The 17767-nt window shown below is 43.9% G+C and overlaps 1 protein-coding gene and 1 long non-coding RNA gene across 2 annotated transcripts in view; both read right to left on the bottom strand.

The window, feature by feature from the left end:
* Positions 1-17767, bottom strand: part of Papss1 (3'-phosphoadenosine 5'-phosphosulfate synthase 1) — a 142373-nt gene that overhangs the window by 112602 nt on the left and 12004 nt on the right. The gene's annotated exons all lie outside the window — the stretch shown is intronic.
* Positions 10114-12122, bottom strand: LOC134485970 (uncharacterized). The gene is made up of 2 exons (XR_010064443.1): positions 10920-12122; positions 10114-10370 (listed from the first exon to the last, which is right to left on the bottom strand). It is a non-coding gene; the product is annotated as an uncharacterized LOC134485970 (long non-coding RNA).

Here is a 17767-nt window from a genome sequence, read left to right as displayed (position 1 = left end):
GGCAGCAACCAAAATTTGGAAGCAACGACAAACGCATGGGTATCTGAATGAGTCTGTCTGTACTTGTTCTTTTCTGTGTGGCAGAGTTATTCTAGCTTCTTTAAGGAGGTAGCTTCTTGGTCTTTGGAAATCAAGAGAATTAAATATAACATAATCATAGGATAACTATGTCAATGGTCACAAAGAAGGCTTTAAGACTTCTGTTTTTATATAAATGCCTTCGAAACCCTTGTTTTATATAAAATATAATCCATTTATATTACATATAAATATAATGTGTAAATCTCATTGGTCTCAAAACAAGATCTTCTCTAAGCCAAAAGCAGTCACAAATTCCACATTATGTGTTTAAAAATGTTTCAGGGGCTCAGCCATTTAAACTGAAGGATCTGAGTTATAACTAACTCCCAACTTCTGCAAATTGTCCTTTACCTCCACATGAACACTGGGGCATACATAGACACACACACACACACACACACACACACACACACACACACACACACACACCTCAGCCAATATTTTAAAGATGTCTTATGTGTTTCGGCCAAAGATGTGGCTCAGTTGATAGTGTACTTACTTACCTAGGAAGAACAAAGCCCTAGGATCCACCCCCAGCACTGCACACACCAAGTGTGGTTGCTCACACCTAGCTATAGTTCTAGCACTCTGGAGGTAGACCAGATGGATCAGAAGTTCAAGGTCATCCTTGGATAGGATAACAACAGTGAAGCCAATCTAGGCTACGGGAGACTCTGTCTCAAATAAAATATTTTTGTCATGCTAACTTGGTTGCTGAGATCTGGAGGTGGGTTTTACTATTTGCCTGGTAGTAATATAAAAGTCTAAAATGATATGAGACTCAACGCTTCAGCAGTTATCTTAACGAAGTCTGTTTTTCTCTCATTTTCCTTTAGGATGGACAAAGGAGCTGTCTGCTCCCAGCAATCCCAGGACCCTTCTTCATTATCACCTTTCAAACCTACTTCTCTTGCACTCTGGGCTCCTTTTCTTCCGGGTCTACCCTTATCACTCTTACCCACCCCTAGCTCAGCCTTCTCAGTTCGCTTTTTTGGTTTCGTGGTGGAAGTGAGGGCGGGGCTCGCCTTCTTTTCTCCCATAGCTCTAAATGACCCTTCAACTGTTTCTTTTTCTTGTACCTCATTCACTTTCCAGACAGATCTCATTGACTATCAGCCTCACGCTATCAAATAAGATGTATTTATATAGCCTCTCTAAATCATGGTTTTCATCACATTCCTTCTCTGACCTCAGTTTGTACCGGGGACTAACAGGCATCAGCATGGGGTCACAGGTATCAGCTCCCCTCAAATCCTCTTGCTGCCTCTCCAACCTAACTTTGCAAAACTCTTACTTTTTAACCTATTTAAACAAAAACTACCTGTATCATTCTTGGCCTCTTCCCCCACTCCCTTTCCTGTGCCCATACCCAGGTCCTCAGCAAATGCTCTTCGGCATCCCCTTCACCTCAGCACATGTCCAGAGCAGCACAGGCGTTTCCCACACCCCATCGTCCAGGCTGTTTGATTGTACTTAGTCTCCTATAAAGGCAAGACACCACAGTTTTCCTGGTCAGAATCTGTGGGTTGATGTCTATATGCAGGTGAAGGCAGGCACAAGATAAGGCAAGGCCTGCATTGGGCAGTGAAAAAGAAAGGATGGGAACAAGAGAGTTTTTGAGAGGTAAGAGAGATAGGAGAAGGAGGGAGAAGAACCAAGATGGAGGCAGAGAAGGACGACCCAGATCTGTGTGGCTTTAATAGCCACAGGTAGCTATGAATATCTTATGAGGGATGGATAATTACAGGACGATTTGTCAACTTATCTAGGTGCAGTTTATAGCAATATCAATTGGCTTTGAGTTTACTGTGTGGACCTTTTGTGGGGTGAGAATTTACTGGTATAAATCTGATTGGAAAATCACAAGCCTCTAGAGTTTTGATTTTGTCGGTTTGGGGGGTTTGTGACAGCTAACCATGAGTTAGGTGGTCATTACACGAGGCTGGCATGGCAGCAACCCACCCTGTGAACTAGAGGGACGGTTGGTCACTACTGGGGCTACCCATGGGGGCGAGATCACCGCAGGGCCCAGAGAGTAGTGGGCGGTAGTGTGAGATGGAAATTGGAAACTTAGCAAGTCTGGTGGAGGCATTTTGAGAGTTCTAGGCCAAAGAGTCTGCCAAGTCTGGATGACAGATGAGAACACCCCAGTGATGCCACGTGGCCCAAGGGTGCCAGTGATAGCCTTGCGTGATGTTCCTTATTTTAATATAGGAATCACTTCTCCCCTTAGCATTTCTTTCTTTAAAATAATTTGTATATTCTATTCATCTTCTTTTTAAGTGCCCGCATTCAAAGATGACAGTAATTTGTTCCCTTACGTCTTTACCTAGAATATTGTCTGCAAAGAATGGATGGTCAGGAAATACTGGTTGAAGGAGTGAAGGTCTCGCTCTTCCATTGTCTAGGGTGTCTTCTTCCTCCATATATTTAAATGCAGTCACAGTACAGTTCATATTTGCCAGCCAGAGTCATGTAGTGTTTTAGGTCTTAACCTAGGGAATAGTACCTATCACTTCGACTTGTGCCCCATTAGGAAGACATCAGCTACCTACGCCATCCATCTACAAAGGGTCTGGAAAGAACCTCCTGACTTAGAAGCCAGGAAATCTTACAATTTAGAAAGGACAGACTACAAGTTGATGGGCAGCGACCCAACCTGGTATTTAGAATCATATGCTTTATCTAGGGCAACAATATAATTAAAACAGTTTACAGATGCTAAAGTGAATTACAGGCTAAAAGTCAACCAAGCACTGCAAACACAAGGATATTTATAAACCATTGGCCAGAAATGTGTTTATTTAAACATGGTGAGGGAAGCCGCTACCTGAACGCCTGTGCTCAATCCTGGTTTTTCTTACTCATTGCCTCGGAGAGAGACTGCCAGGATCCTGTGCACCTGCTGCACAGACTTCTAAATTTTTGTTGTTTCATGAAACTAGAATAATGTATGCGGTAGAATACCTCCAGGTTAGGAGTGGAGGAAGTATGAATCCAAACTCAATTACAAAGTATTGGACTAGCTTCTCTCCTAATAGATTCAACAGTAGACAGAACCTCATGAAAACCAGAAGCTGGACAGGCCCCAGCATAGGTGTGGGTGGGAAACATAGTCCAGGAACCGAACACCACTGACTAGACGTGACCACATTAGGCTTCTCCTACAGTTATAAGGAAATTCCTGTCGGCGCCTGCGCCCCCAGTGTGTGAATATCGGGCGTAGGTCTGTGGGATTGAAAGAAAACACATACACGGGTCACCCGTTTTCAGCGAGTGCCACCAAGGCTTTACTGAGATCTCCTTATATACGAGAGGCAAAAGCCGTGAAAATCCCCAACCAGGAAAACAGGAAAGGTCTGTGTGGTGAAAGTTCCGGCCCAATCAGGGGTATAAACAACTTAACAACAACAAGCTGGAAAGCTCGGTGGGGAGGAAGGGTGCCATGGAAGATCCCAGCCCCAAATCAGGGGCTAAGGGCGGCTGCCAAGGGTGTAAACAATTTCTTGCTATAGCAGGCTAAAAGGCTCAGTGAGGGGGAAGGGAAACACCAAGGTAGGGCCCAACAGCTTCCAACTTTCATCATGCAAAACTAATTCATTGATGTTAATCTTTACAGTTGGTAAATAAAAGTGTATGTTCTCAAAAAAAAAAAAAAAAAAAAGAACTAAAAGTGTATGTTCTCATGAACCTAGATATAAATCGGATAGAAAACCAGTGTGGTGGTGCACTCCTCTGATCCCAGTACTTGGGAGGCAGAGGCAGGAGGGTGTCTGTGAGTTTGAGGCCATCCTGGTCTATACAGTAAGTTCCAGGCCAACCAGGGTTACATCATGAAACTCTGTCTCAAAAACAAATATTTGAAATCATAGAAACAAGCCAACAGCAAAGAAGCATTAGTTAACAGAAGTATTCATTCATTATTTGCCTGTTTCAGCAAATAAAATGTATCAGGTGCCTGGTGTCTATTGATCCACTGAGAGAGTTTATGATATTTTAATCAAAAATTTGCACATCCAAAACCTCTGTTCCAGTGAGCATCCTTCCCTGCAGTTGTCGTGTCTTAAGGGTATCCCAATGAATGCAAGGTGTGAGTCCCAGGGAGGAAGATGAGACAGCTTTTCCCTTAAAACCAATATCTCAAGTGTTCTAACTCTTGATAGTCATCTCCAACCTACCTCCTCCTCCAAAATATTCCCAGAAGCATTTTGGCTTTCATCTGACATGACTTATAAACACATAGAAGATTAGTACATAGGATATGTGTACTTGTCAGCTTCCCATCACTGTGACAAAAACAAAAAAAAACAAAAACAAAACAAAACAAAACAAAAAAAAAACAAAGATAACCAACTTTACTGCTGATTATTGAAAAAGAATCTTACCTACAGTCCTCCACTAACTCAGTCCCCTGCATCAGCCCCCACAAGGGCTGGGATTACAGGCACACACTGGATGGACACCAGCATAGGTGTGTGCAGGAAAGATAATCTCGAGTACTGAACATCCCAAGACAACTGACCTTCAGGGAAAAGGGGAAAAGATAGCTTAGACTCACAGTTTCAAAGGGTTCAAGTCATGGCCAGCAGCCCATGATTTTGGGGTCTATGCGACACAACACACTGTGGCAGGGGAAGGCAAGGCAGAGCCAAGCTGATGACCTCATAGTCACAGAGCAGCAAAAAAAAAAAAAAAAAGAAAAAGAAAGAAAGAAAAAATCAGGAAGGGGCAGAGTCCTAATACCCTGGCAAGGGTACCCCAGGAACCAATCTCCCACCTCTTATGGTTTAACCACTTCCTCATAGCACCACAGATTGGTAACTGGACTTTCTCCACCACCACCCTCACCAAATCAGGGTTTCTCTGTGTAGCCCTAGCTTTCCTGGAACTTGCTCTGTAAACCAGGCTGGCCTTGAACTCAGAGATCCACCTGGCTCTGCCTTCTGAGTGCTGGGATTAAATGTTGTCTCTACCACCAGATTGGCAACTGAACTTTTAATACATGGGCCCTTGGAGGAACATTTCTAGTTCAGACTGTAACGATACAGAGTTAATTCGTGTTTATTATTTAGTTTCTCTTCTTTGTGAGAGCAAGACCACACACTCTCCATTTGTTGGGAAACTATTTTAGCTTGCCACTCTCAGTGTTTACTTACTTTAAGGACTCCCGACTTGTGGGAAGATTACAAAGCCTGTTTATGTGAGATGTTAATAAGAGAGAAACATTAAAGCTCATTTTCCTGCTCAGCAGTTGCTTTAGCTGTACCACCAGACACACTGCCAAGTCAGAAAAGCAGAGAGGCTCGCTCTACAGTTCAAGTTAAAGGGGTGTTCGTTAGAGGCAAGGCGATCATTTCCCCCTTTATTAGCATAGCTTCCCAAGGACTCATAAATCCTGCAGCCAGCCCTCTTAGGGCCATTCCTTAAGAGATTAAGGCGCTGCTTGGGTAAAGGCGTTGTTTCTTCAGAAACTGAAGCAACTGGAAAAACAATTCGTGTTGAAACAAAACATGGTAAAAAGCAGTTGGAATCATTCAGCTTTTAAAGAGTAATCAGAATTTAGCTCACCCTCTTTTGTGCCTCCTGCACAGCTGAGAGATCCCTGTGTCCCCTGCACTTCTGTGCATAATCATTATGGATGTGTGCATATGTATCTGTGTTCCTGTTCATGTGCAGTTGTGGAGACCATACACTGGTAAATCTTCAATTGCTTCCTTCCCCATCGTATGTATGTATGTATGTATGTATGTATGTATGTATGTATGTATGTATGTATTCATTTACTTATTTATGCAAATGGGTGTTTTGCCTGCCTGTGCGTGTATATTCCACACGCGTGCCTGGTGCCTTTGGTGGTCAGTAGAGCGTTATTGATTCCTAGACCAGGAGTTGCAAGAGGTAGTAATCTATCATGTGACTACCGAGAATTGAGTCCATGTCCGTTGGAAGAGCAGTAAGCGTTCTTGAGGCACCGAGCTGTCTTTCCAGTCTCCAGCCAGCCTCTCTGTACCCCCAATTTTGGAGACAAGGTAGCTTGCTAGAAATCCCCAGAGATCTTCCTGTCTCTGCCTCAGCAGCACTAAGACAATGGTAGGCGTGCCACTGTAACTGGGTTTTATTTGGGTACTGGGGATCTGAACTCAGGTCCTCAAGCTTGTATGCCAAGCACATTACTGAGCCGTTTGTCCAGCTCTCATTCAAGTTCCTGTCATGTGCCTCAGGGAGCCATTGGGAATCGCTATGGTATTGAGTCAGCTAATAGTGGTGTGTTTAGTCCAGATGATTATAGCTACTTTCTAAGGTCCACCAGCAGTAAGGGAGACCCGTCAGAATGTCAACTTCACTGTCCTCTGACAGACAAGCCTGGAAAATACCCGTTCGGACCCCCATGATGCTCAGACTTCTAGATCTAGCCAGCACTTTCTCATAGTTTTATAATCATTTTCCTCAAGGCCATACTTGAAGTCATCACTTAAGTTACTGTTATTTTCCTGGGTTCGTTGACAACAGGCAAATAAGCAAGCAAAGTTGATTCTCACAAACTAAAAGGCATACTAGAGTGAATATTAATTTAGATTTTTTGCCTCGGGACTGCTGACGTCAAGCCCTGCACTGAGCAGGGTGTGCAGACTATGCGCTCCTGCTGGGATTTCTGCTTCTCAACCTGCTGGTACAAGTCTATCGCTTCTCCACCTGATTCAGACTTATTCTCAGTAGGAAGCATGGTGGTCTCTCTCAGCTGCTGAATGCAAAATCCTGCTACGTTTCTGACGTAACAGCGTTGTAACCAACAGGCCACATACCCAATGCCTCCATCACATAGTCTACAACAGGGGTTGTGGGTCACAACCCCTTCAAACAGCCCTTCCACAGCAACATCAGGGAGGTTGAGAACCCCTGGTCTATGATATCTTAACTTCCTTTGAAAAAACGAATTTAATGAGTGAGTGCATAAAATCATAACTTGAAATTATGACTCCTTCCCTGTTGGTCCCCATATTTCCCTGGTTCTTTTTGGGTTGTAAGGTTTGAAACTGAAGTGGAAACTTCTAGTTTCTTTGGGAAGCTCGTCATGTCGAATGTTTTGCTGGGGCACGCAGGTGAAAGGATGCCTTGCTAAAGCAGACACCTGAAAGGACCCGTGATGAGGGAGTGTAACTATGACCCCACATATGTAATAGTGGCATGTTTAGACAGTGGGAGACGAACATCAAGCATTGGTTTGGTTTCCCCCACCTAAATACATGCTAACGACATGCGTGTATTGGTTTGTCTTACCTAGCATAGTTGAGCTTAACTTGTGGTAATGCAGCCATTGTAAGACATTTGCCGAGGAACTGCCTATGAGGTCCCTGCAGCAGCTTGCTGCTTCTGTGGACTCACCTCAGGCCAGCTGGCAAGCCTTGTAGTTTCTTCAGGGTTGAGCTACAACTGCTGCTTCACGCCTAGTGTCTGCTGATAAGACTGCTGTAGTTAAGTCTGGTTTTGTCTCCCAATCCCATGCTTCCAGAAATAAGACTCAGACTCAAAATGCATTTACCAATACCGTGGCCCTATAGCTAGACTTTTCTCTGACTAGTCATAACTTAAAATGTCCCGTTTGTTCTAGGCTATGCTATGCCATGTAGCTAGTTACCTGTGCTCAGATATCTTGTGTCTGACTAGATACATCTTCCCTGAAAATCTCCTGCCCACCTCTATCCCAGAATCCTTTCTGCCTCCCGGATGTCCCGCCTTTCTTTCCTGCCTAAGCCACAGGCTATAGGCTTTTTAACTGACAGGTGATACACCCATACAATACCCAAAATACCCTCTCTGCATAAGGCACCTTTCCATCACCAGCAAACCCAAAGGAGTCTAAGGTGCTTTGAATGTATAGCCACTGCCAGCCTTTTCAGAACAACCCATCCACAATATAACAACCACACTGGGTTTCTTGTAGTCTTCCACAGCACCGAGCTTCTTCTTTGTGGTCTCAGCTGTTCCCTTAGCACAGAATGATCCTTACCTTCTCAGAGGCCACATCCCATGCCACCTGCCACATATACCCTTTACTAACTTCAACTCAGATTTCAGCCCCTAGACGAATGACATTCTCCAACTTCCAAATCTAAATTAGACTCTCTTGTTAGCAATGCTTCCAAGCATTTTTGGTAACGTGTGCTTTTAATATGTGTTTAAAAATCTTATTCTGTTTTGTAGGATGATAGCAAGATTTTTGTTTGGGGTTTTTTGTTTGTTTGTTTGTTTTGTTTTGTTTTGAGACACATTCTCTCTACATAGCTCTGGCTGTCCTAGAACTCACTATGTAGACCGATGGCCTCAAACTCAGAGCTCCATCTGCTTCTGCCTCCCAAATGCTTGGATAAATGAAAGGTGTGCCACGGGGCTGGAGAGATGGTTCAGTGGTTAAGAGCACTGACTGCTCTTCCAGAGGTCCTGAGTTCAAATCCCAGCAACCACATGGAATCCAACACCCTCTTCTGGTGTGTCTGAGGACAGCTACAGTGTACTCATATACATAAAATAAATCTTTTTAAAAACAAATGACTAAGAATGACTTTCACTGGCACGCTGCCTGGCAGGAGAAAGTCTTAGAAGTTTGGTCAGAGATTTTCCAATGATTCTCAGTCTCCATCCCACAGCAGAGTCAGTTTCTGTTCTTGTTTCTAGGATGGGATGTATTTGTGTATAAGACAGTGTTGAAGCACCCATGCTTCAGAAAACCAAAAGACACATTCTTCACCTAATTCTAACAAGAGAGGGCTAGGAATGGAGTGGTCCCAGGCTACATGTGTCTCCTTGTTTTCCACACAGATTAAACACCCTACTGATCTCCTGGAAATCATCCTCCATTCTAGGACCTAGAGGGCCTTAAGGGACCCCAGCTAGCTGTCTGTCTGCAAGTGTTGTCAAATTTGAGGAGTGCAACCTTCCACATTGCCTCAAATCAAATTACCATATGTTACTTAAGTCTGGAATCTACATATGTTCCAGCCCATACCGATTCTACCTGTGAGGGAGCTGTAGTGCCCATCACCACTCTGTCGCAGGGTAGCCTTTGCTTTGTGGCTTTTTTCCTTTTGCAGCTGTGGGACAATTCACCACTAAGATTGTCTCATTTGTAGTCTTGGGTGTCACTTTAGTAACCTCACCTCTAGGCAGCCCTTGAGTCATGTGTGCTCTCCCCACAGCTAACTCCCAATCCTTGGCTGTGGTCACACCATAGATGGCCCTTCATGGTCCCCCAAGGCCAAGAGCACAGCTGGTAGCATTCCACAGAATTATTGTTAGAAATTCTCCCTCTGAGCCAGCTGACTCTTCAGTTCTTGGGTCATTTCTTTTAAGTGTAGTCCCCTTACAATTCCTAAGTGGCCTTGGCCATGCATAATTTATGGGCTGCTATTTTTAAAGTGCAGTGAGAAATCAATAAGAATAAAAACACACCCGACGTTATAGGTGTCCTCGAAACAATTGTCATCCTGAGCCACACTCCCCTTCACACAGAAGGAACCAGAACAAATGTCGCCCTCTTGATGCCAGTTCCTTCATGCAGGTTGAGCTGTGTGTGGTTGGATGAAATATTCAATAGCATTATGGAAGAACATGTTATTTTGGGACCGTAAGTTAGGGCGAGCCATTTAAGGCGGTGTTGGAGCTCAGCAGTGCTGTACAACAGCTGCAGTTCTGACATTAAAGACTGTCTAGAGATAGAGATGGCTCAGTGGTTAAGAACGCTGGCTGCTCTTCCAGAGGTTCTGAGTTCAAATCCCAGCAACCACATGGTGGCTCACAACCATCTGTAATGAGATCTGATGCCCTCTTCTGGTGTGTCTGAAGACAGCTACAGTGTACTTACATATAATAAATAAATAAATCTTCAAAAAAAAAAAGACTGTCTATTCTATAGGTTATCATGGGATGCTTACTAGCTAGCAAAATCCTCTTGAAATTCCTACCATGCAAATCACAATCTGATACTTATTGAAATCTTTGACTGCATTACATATATATGATAAGTAAACAGTACAGGGTGATCAATGATTTATTACCATATGGCCAAGAACTTCATTAAGTTATTCAACAAACAGCTGTTAGATTGCTACTATGTCCTAGCCGCCATGCCAAATACTGATGATACACTGATGGAAAGGTCCCTTCCTGCCTTCAAGCTGTTCTCAGTCTACTCCATTCATGATGGAATTCCTTCCCACACAAGAGGCCTTGGTCATGTGTGGCCCAGTATCCTACTGAGAGATTTGCAAGTCATACGCATCGCTGAAAGTTTCCTGAGCGAGACAATAAACAGACTGATTAGTTAATTATGAAACAGAGGTTTACTGAACAAGTGGTAAAGATCCAGTTAGATAAAAGCAAGCAGCAGCACTCTGTCTGTACCTCTCTCTCTCTCTCTCTCTCTCTCTCTCTCTCTCTCACCATATATATATATATATATATATATATAAATATATAATCTGTATCATCTCTCTGTTTCTCTATCTCTGTCTCTGTCTCTTTCTGTCTGTCTCTCTGAGACAAGGTCTCACTTTGTATCCCTGGCTGGCCTGAAACTTATTATGTAGACTGTGTTAGATTTGGACTCACAGAGACCTGCAGGCCTCCGCCCCTGCCCCACCTCCTGAGCATTTGGGTTAAAGGTATGTACCACCACCACCACCACCACGCCTCAAATTTCCTTCCTTTCCTCCTCCACTTTCTCCTCCTCCTTTTTGCTCTTTCAGTTTTTCCTTCCTTTCTTTTATGCAGGGTCTTGATATGCAACCGAGGCCAACATTATAAATAATGCACGGTCAACCCGGAGTAGTATCTATTTTTACCTCTCTTCTTTGAGTTTAGGAAACAGCCCATACTTGGTCTTTGCCACCATTCCTATACTTCGGCACCACCCAGCTTCTGGTACTTGTTATTTTCCAGTGGACGTATCAGCCCCTGCTCTTGCATTTGTCCTATATGGAACAAAATGTCCAGAGTAGCACAAAGATCGGGTGCTTTGGTTTAATAAAGAACTAATTAGGTGGGGATTCTCTTCTCAGCTCCCCAAGCAGGCCATGTGACCATTCACCATCAGATTCTAATTTAGTTCCCTTCTAATGTCTAATTTTATTTGAGTAGCAAACCATGACTATCTTTCAAGGGTCCCAGAAACAGGATACCCTGTGAATGGTACAATTTAGCAAAAGGGTCATTCCCTTCTATCTTGGTTATGGTTTCTATTGCTATGATGAAACACCATGACCAAAAGCGTCTTGGGGAGGAAAGGGTCTATTTCACTCACGGTTCCATGTAACAGTTTCTCTTCCAAAGCAGTGAGGGCGGGAACTCAAGCAGGGCAGGAACCTGGAGGCAGGAGCTGATGCAGAGGCCATGGAGGGGTGCTGCTTACTGGCTTGCTCCCCATCACTTGTTCAGCCTACTTTCCTATAGATGCCAGGACCACCAGCCCAGGAACGGCACCAACCCCAATAGGCTGGGCCTTCCTCCATGAATCACTAATTAAGAAAATGTCCTACAGCCAGATCTTATGGAGGCATTTTCTTAATTGGAGTTCTCTCCTTTCAGATGACTCTAGCTTGTGTCAAGTAGCCAGCACACCTTCTTTAAGTCTTGAGTGGAAACAGCAGTGTGTGGCCTCTGTTGGCTATGGCCCAATGAGTCATGAGTCTAGAAGGAGACTTTTAGGTGACTGTTCAGCCAGATCCCTAAAGCCATTTGAATACCTGCAATGACATAGCACTTTCATGTAGAGAAGTTGGGTTTGCCAATGGAAACTGTAGATAACATGCCAGTCAATGAAAATGAGTTCAAGGTGCTTCTCCCTAAGCCTCATGACCTGCTTGTGTTAAATCCTCAGAACACACAAAGTGAAAGGAAAAGTCAACTCCTGTAGGTTGTCCTCTGACCTCTGCATACATGTGTCCCCAACACACACACACACACACACACGCATGCGCGTGCACACACCAAAAAGCATATATATCTGTGTGTGTACATATATGTATGTATATGTACATGTACATATATATGCATACATACATACATTTAAAGACAAAGAATGGGAGGCTAGAGAGATGGGGCTTGGTGGTTTAAGAGCATTTTTTCTTTTGTAGAAGACCCAAGTTCCATTCCCTGCACCCACATGATGGCTCATAACCACTTATAACTTCAGTTCCAGGGGATCCATTGCCCTCCGTTTGGCCTCTTCATTCACTAGGCACAAACATGGTGAACATACATATTTGCAGGTAAAATAATCATACATAAAAAATAAAATAAATCTAAAAGAAATTAAGAAAGAAAGAAAGGAAGAAAGAAAGAAAGAAAAAAAGAAAGAAAGAAAGAAATTAAGAAAGAAAGAAAGGAAGAAAGAAAGAAAGAAAGAAAGGAAGAAAGGAAGAAAGGAAGAAAGGCCAATATAGTGTCACATCTCTGAATATGATGATTGGCCAGGATATTTTTCTTTCTGTGTTTGAAACAATTATAGTCCATAAGACATACAACCTTCAGGACTAAACTGTATATCAGGAAAGTCATGAATCAACCCTTTGGTAAGAGTATTACTCATCTACTTAATAAAACACTCACCCAGGAAGTCATGGGCAGAAAAGTAAACAATAAAGGGGCCGGTGGACCAGGTCATGTCCTGGAAGGGTTTGTTATCTAGGATAGCAGGATGTGTGGTAGAGGGTAGTGATTCCCAAGGAGCGAAGTGCTAGAGGACTTAACCAGTCTGCTCTCAGAACAAAGGAGGAGAAGCAGCTTCCTCCCCTTTCCACAAAGAAAGCCATGGAGCCCTGTGGTTACCAGTGTGGAAACTGAGAATGCAAATTATTCTTGTCATACCCTTCAAAAACAGAGCCAAGAGGTCACAAGAAAAAAAAGTTCCTGGGTCACCAGTGATTGTTCCGGCAACTACTGGAGCCTGCTCTATCTTCAAGACTATTTTTCTTCTTAGCAACTGTCACTGAACTGCCAAACATGACCTTAAGACTTCACACAGGAACTGCTGTGTTGGACAGTCAGAGTTCGCCAACTCCCTGAGACAATCTGCCTAGATTTCTCTATCCTAGAAGCCTTGACGTGCCTTTCATTCTCCAAGCCACTGTAGGTATGCCCCACATTGCAGTCTCTGTTTTTCCTTTTCAAATGAAGGCTCCTTTATCAGAGGTTCTTCTTTGTACCTGCACTTGATGACTGCATACTCTAGAGACAGATTCCCCAACCCAAAGCTCTCACAGATCAAGGACATGGAAACGTTCAACCATTGTTAGCTTTTCTCCATAAACAAAGATGTCAGACTTGCTCAGTCTAATGATGCGTCTTTCTTTCTTTCTCTCTCTCTCTCTTTCTTTCTTTCTTTCTTTCTTTCTTTCTTTCTTCCTTCCTTCCTTCCTTCCTTTCTTTCTTTCTTTCCTTCTCTCTTTCTTATTATTTTTTTAATTTATTTATTTTAGTAATATATATATAATAAAATATGTTATAGTGTGTGTGAGTATATGTGTGTGTGTTTTGCCTGAGTGAATGTCTATACAGACATGCTTGATGTTTGTGGAGACCAGAAGAGGGCATGGAATCCCTTTACTGGAGTTACAAGATATGGTCATATGTGTGCTGGAAATTGAGCCTAGATCATCTGCAAGAACAGACAGTGCTCTTAACTGCTGAGCCATTTCTCCAGGCCCAATTGTTGTTTTTTTAAGAGAGAGAGAGAGAGAGAGAGAGAGAGAGAGAGAGAGAGAGACTGTGTGTGTGATTGTGTGTGTGAAAGCCAGAAGACAACCTCAAGTGTTACCTCAGGAATGCCACTCACTGCCTTTGATACTGGGTCTCTCACTTGAATGGCCGAGGCTGTCTATCAGCAAGCCCCAGCTCTGAGAATATAAGTATGTATTTCCATGTCCCACTTTTCACATCGGTTCTGGGGTTCTGAGCTCAGGTCCCATGCTGGCATGATAAGCACCTTACTGATGGAGCCTTCTCTCCGGCCTCCTCCACCGCTGTTTAAGACAGTTCTCTCTGTTCCATGTACAGCTCCATTTTTTCCCCAATATTGAACATTCACTCCTCTCTCCCAAATCTTAATTGAAAATCTAAGGACACGTTGCATGTTAGCTGCTCACCGACATCTCTTAGACCAGTGAGAACATTGGCAAAAACAAAGCTCAGGTCTGAAAGGACCAGCTCCCAAGGGCATGACCAAGGAGCACTCTAGTTTGTGGTGTCTAGGTAACCAGGTTTATCAGTACACACAGATACACATTTGGACCCAAGAGAGAGAGAACACTCCAACGGACCATTTTAAGGCAGGACCTTGAATAGCTCCAAAGAGCTAATTGGCCCCACAGCCACCACTGCTTGATGTTTTGGGAATGGGGCAGCCTATTTCTACCTCCTCGCCTTCAAGAGGGAGGTTGGGGATATCTGTAAATTCCAACCCTTGGTGAAAAGAAAGCACTAGAAATAGTCTGGACACTCTTGGCCTCTGTGTCTCCTGCCGAGAAAGTAAAAATGATGTTCTGTCTGTCAATGAGGGGAAGATATTGCTTATCTTTAGTCCCTCTGCCCTTACGTTTAGGGCATCCATTTCCAGGGTGTTATGAGTGGGACGATGTTCTCCTAGTAGTGATGTGTTGAAGTCCTAACCTCCAACACTTGAGAATATAAGGAACTAGCGTGATGTCATTTAAAGGAGTTTATATGGTTCCTAATACTATTTGACTGGTGTCTTTACACAGTGAAGATATTTGGGCTCGGGGACAGACGTGAGTAAAGGGCAGGCAACGTGCAGAAGAAGAGAGAGCACAGTGCAGTAGTAGAAGCAGTGATCAGAGTGATACTGCCACAAGTCAGAGGCTATTTTGGGGCTACCAGAGGCTGGAAGAGTCAGAGGAGAACCAGTGCCCTACCCTAGAGGCTTCAGAGGATCAGGGTCCCACAGGAGTTTACCTTCAGGCTTCTACCTAGCTCCTAGAACCAAAAATTGCTGTTACATTAAGCGCTAGGAAGTTAACACACCAGATAAATACTGTTTTTGTAATACCTTCCCCTACAAAGAAACTTGCAGGGAACCAGTCTGTGGTACCCAGGCATTCAACTCACAAAACTCAGCACCCAACATACAAAGCCCAAATAACAAGAGCCAAATCACTTCCAAATGGGTATCTAGCAAACTAGTGATGATGTCAGCATCTCACCCAAGAGAAGCAACTGGAGGACCATCTGCTGGAACCACGTGGAACTGACACGGGGTGGCACACACATGATCGTGCTAGATCAAAGTCACTGTCGTCTTACTCATTGAGCTGAAGTGTCACTGCTGCCTGGACAGTCGAATAGGCTTTATCGGGTGCTGGATCTACACTAGTAAATTAGTCCAGTGATAAGTGAGACTTTTGCTGGGTCCTGCTCTTGGGCCTCTTTTCTAAAGCAGAAAGCTTAGGTATGAAGAGGTCTTCTGACTGACCCAGGAACAGGAAAAGCTGAGGCCCCTTGCCCACCATGAGATACTGCCTCTTAAGAGGTGGCATTCCAGAGAATAGGCTTTTAAACCTTCCATTAAAAGAGACTCCGCAATCATAGACATGAACTTGTTACAAAACAAAACAAATCTTCCTCTTCTGTTACCCCTACTCACCTCAGACCCCTTTCATTGCCGGGCACTTCGTGGGTTTTCCTTCAGGACATGGAACAAAACATGTGGTCTCAGAGCTCGTAAGGAGCAAGAAGCTGGTCTCAGGACCAGTGTTCCAAGGGACACTGGATTAAGAAACAAGGAGTGAGGGGCTGGAGAGACGGCTCAGTGGTTAGGAGCACTGACTGCTCTTCCAGAGGTCCTGAGTTCAAATCCCAGCAACCACATGGTGGCTCACAACCATCTGTAATGGGATCTGATGCCCTCTTCTGGTGTATATGAAGACAGCTACAGTGTACTCATATACATAAAATAAATACATCTTTAAAAAAAAAGAAACATGGAGCGAACACCTTGGGAGGTATTCTAATATATATAATTACATATTGCAATCTGATCGAAATACACAGCTTCCATTTTTCTTTTGTCTTTTGGGCAGGGTGCGATGTGTCCCTAGCCTTGAACTCCCTGTGTACTCAAGGTTAGTCTTGATTGCCATTTTCCACGAGGTAGAATGACAGGCGTGGCCCACAACTCCCACCTGTGTTTACTTCCCAGGCAGAGTTCTATGTGCCCATGCCTGTGGTTCACCTTCCCTCCCCTGTTGCAATTCAGACTCAGTTTGTCCTGTAATTTCCTCCCACATGGAGCCGCATCAGCAGGCACCGTGCGAGCAGTCACCAGGACTTCCTGGTCTGAATGTTGATTGTTTCTCAGGAATAGATCGATTCCTAACTAGGTATTGCTCTAGGCTTGTACTGAAGGGTTTATATGATGGCTCCAGATACTCTGTGTGCCCGTCGATGCTGCAGATTATCAAGACTGCAATGTTCCTTCTATAAGGTTAATGTTTACCTCGCCACAGGAAGTGCAACCACCTCTTCATAAATCACAAGTTACAAACTCTTCCACCATTGGATCAAATGACCTTCGGCTATCTTAAAATAATTTATGAGAAATGACTGTGATGCTAGGGAGGAGGTGGGGTAGAAATTCACTCTTTCATGGAGTCCCACACGCTACCTGATTCACCATCAGAGTTTTACAGTGTGCCTTGGCATAACGCTTATGGGGGCTTTGGTATGTGATAAACTAAATGAGAAATATGTAAAAGCTTTGTTCATATAAAGAATCAATGTCACTGTTGGGGTTGAAACCTCGGCTGGTATCCAGCCAGACCACACCAAGCCAACATGGTTCCACGCCAATATGGTTCCTGACAGACCACACCAAGCCAACATGGTTCCATGCCAATATGGTTCCTGACAGACCACACCAAGCCAACATGGTTCCATGCCAATATGGTTCCTGACAGACCACACCAAGCCAACATGGTTCCACACCAACATGGTTCCACGTGGAAAGGTTTAATGAGAGAAGAAGAGAAGAATAGAGGTTGGCCATGAGCACTTGGAGAGAAGGGAGAAGGGGAATGAGGAGAGAAGGGACAAAGGGGAAGAGGGCAAGAGCAAGAGAGTAAAAAGAATGAGGAGAGGGCAAGTAGCCCCTGTTATAGTAAGTCAGGCAAATCTGGCTGTTGCCAGGTAACTGTGGGCGGAGCATACCTGGCTGTTGCCAGGAAGCGGTGGGGGTGGTGCTTAGACAGAATGCCAACAATCACAGTAGTTCTCCACAACTGTTTTCCTCCTGGAACATCATAGGACCTGGACAGTGGGGTAGTTTTATAGCTCTTTTTTTTTTATTCCTCAGTTGAACCCTAGGTAATAGCCTTGAGGAAAACTACAAATGGGAGAGTTTAGCCCATTAGTTTAACTATCTTTGTTCTCTCCATTCTCAGCCTTCAGAACTCCAACTCCATTTTACTCTCTTTTAATAAGCAGGAAAATGAATAATTCACAATAAGAATTTAGCGTATGTTGAGTAATTTCTTTTTTTAAAGAAAGGGTCTCATTAGGTTGCCTACTTGAACTCCTGATCCTCCTGCCTGGCCGAGTAGCTGGGAGCACAGGCATAGTCCACAGCACCCAGCAGGATTGAGTTTCTTTGTTCCGGGAAGCCATGGTAACCTCAGGCATA

This window comes from Rattus norvegicus, chromosome 2 (assembly GCF_036323735.1).
Source record: "Rattus norvegicus strain BN/NHsdMcwi chromosome 2, GRCr8, whole genome shotgun sequence".
Lineage (NCBI taxonomy): Eukaryota > Metazoa > Chordata > Mammalia > Rodentia > Muridae > Rattus > Rattus norvegicus.
The sequence above is the reverse complement of the archived record's forward strand: the minus strand, read 5'-3'. Positions and strand labels throughout refer to the sequence as shown.